This window comes from Pyxicephalus adspersus, unplaced genomic scaffold, assembly GCF_032062135.1.
Source record: "Pyxicephalus adspersus unplaced genomic scaffold, UCB_Pads_2.0 Sca4463, whole genome shotgun sequence".
Classification (NCBI taxonomy): Eukaryota; Metazoa; Chordata; class Amphibia; order Anura; family Pyxicephalidae; genus Pyxicephalus; species Pyxicephalus adspersus.
The window spans coordinates 1-2,233 of NW_027321466.1; the positions used below are offsets into that span (position 1 = coordinate 1).

The 2,233-nt window shown below is 38.5% G+C and overlaps 1 long non-coding RNA gene across 1 annotated transcript; it reads right to left on the bottom strand.

The window, feature by feature from the left end:
* Positions 1-404: 404 nt before the first annotated feature.
* On the bottom strand, positions 405-726 carry LOC140321462 (uncharacterized). Its single transcript, XR_011918950.1, has 2 exons — positions 619-726; positions 405-509 (listed from the first exon to the last, which is right to left on the bottom strand). It is a non-coding gene; the product is annotated as an uncharacterized lncRNA (long non-coding RNA).
* Positions 727-2,233: the final 1,507 nt, after the last annotated feature.

Here is a 2,233-nt window from a genome sequence, read left to right on the forward strand (position 1 = left end):
GACATATCTAACATACCCAACTATGTTACGTTTAAGGTCACATGATGTTTTGACCAAGTGACCAATGGAGGAATGGAGCAAACTCGGCCAAGCTGCAAAACAGGTTTGTGTAGGATAAGAGCATGTTCAAGATTTTATGGTTCAAATACCCACTGTGTAAAAACTAAGGTTTATTTTTTGTGTTTTTTAGGGATGGAATCGGATTAGCCATGCGGGAAAAATGTTGGAAATGTGCACTGAAATAAAAATCAAATTAAATTCACAAAATCTGGCTTTTAGTTTTTTTTACAAAAGTTTAAGTTTTTTTTAATCTCCCCCAATAACTTAAAATATCCCAACAAATATAAAAATATAATAATGAGAAACTTATTTACAAAAACATATATACAAAAAAGTTAAAAAAAAAAAACTGTACTGCCTGGACACATCCTGAGGAGGGTCCAGCCTCAAGTGCTGCTCCACGGCAGACATCCTCCTGTTCAGCCAATACAGGCTTTCCTTTATACTTCCTGGCGGGTGAGGAAAAACAAATAATAGATGAACTGGAAGAGTTTGGTCCAAACATTTTTTAAAAGTACTGTCCATTTAAAAACCAAACTAATGAAAATATAAACTTACCAGGAGGATGTCTGCCATGTCGCCAGGGTTGGGGTGGCGGTGGTGGCGGTGTTGGGGGACTCGGAAGCTCCTCCGGTGGCCTGGCTGTCTCCCTCGATGTGGAACTGGCTGTGTTTGTAGAAGGAGACCAAAAAAATAGGAGAGGTAAGTACTGACCAAATGGAACACTATAACATGCAACTAGTTCTTAAATTGCACAGTGTGCAAAATATGTAATCTCTTCAAGTTATGACTGTTTTGCTGTTTACACAGAGCAAAACAAGAAAGGTGAATCCTGGGTGCAATGAAGGTTTGGTGTCAATGAAAGTTGTGGGTTTTCACAAGGGACAAACTTGTCTAACTTACCTTTAAGCTTTGTCTCCTGTTAAAAGCTGCCTAGACATGAAGCTAGTCATACACTCCTAATGATACTTGATAGAACTAGAACTAGGCCTAACAAACTATCTCCTAGTTTAAAATCATGGTTCTAAAGGAATGTTTACAATATCTAAAATAGAGAAATACTTACAGTCAGATGAGGAACTTGTGTCCTGTGGAGGAGATGCTGGTGGCGAGGGCGCTGCAGCAGCTGTAGATAAATAATGAACAGCATAAGGACACGTGAAAAAAAATAGATCTATAAAAAAAGTGGAGAAATACAAAACACAGGAATATCTATGTGAGACAAGCAAAATAATGTGCCTTCATCAAAATCAGGATTGTGGTGTGAGCTAGCCAGAGGACATTCTAGCAGAAGGCTTCCATGGTCCTCCGGACATAGAAAGATCATTTCCAGCCTTGCGTGATGGATAGGAGGCAAATTAGTGTTCTTCAAATGATCTACCTCTGATTGATTGCGCTTAATGGGGTAGAATCCTGAAGGATCTTACAAAGCATACATACACACATCAAAATATGTGCATGTACATAGTTGTGAACAGCAAACTTTAGGTGTGTGGACCTCTACCCAGCTCTCATCTGCAGCTGTAATCCATTGAAAAAACAATAGAGAACGCTCCATTCTCAGCCGTCATCTCCAAACAACGGGCACGGCCTGATGTCTCTCTCTCCAACTTCCTGATTACCTCCCGCCTACTGCAAAACTTGGCCACGCCACGCATTTGCACGTATGCCTGCTGTATGCACATCCGTACCCGCTTGTAGTCCGTGGTCCGCTGTTGCGTATAGTTATGTGCATATATTTTAAAATTAATAATACTTTTTGTATATATTTTTAATCATAGGAAGAAATGGGCAATCTTTGCAATGTGAAGCAATATGGTCCAAAAAGCCCTCTTTGCCTATTTCTTCTTCTTATTTCTCTCTTCTATGTATATGTACACACATCTAAATGCATACATACATACATGTTTGGCTTTATGTGTACTCATGTCTATACATACATGAGTGCATATGAAGCAAAACAAGCAATATACAAAACAAAAAAAAAAACACAACAACAAAAACTTACCTTAACCACCGGGGCGTTACACTGATGTCTAGATTTCTGTACCAAAAGTAGTACACTGTTTTTCATGAACTTTTTTTTAAGTTGTATACCTGTAAGTTACAGAAATATGTCCGAACAAGGGTCTAGTAGATATCATGAATATAAAAAAAAAGTTTGAAACACACA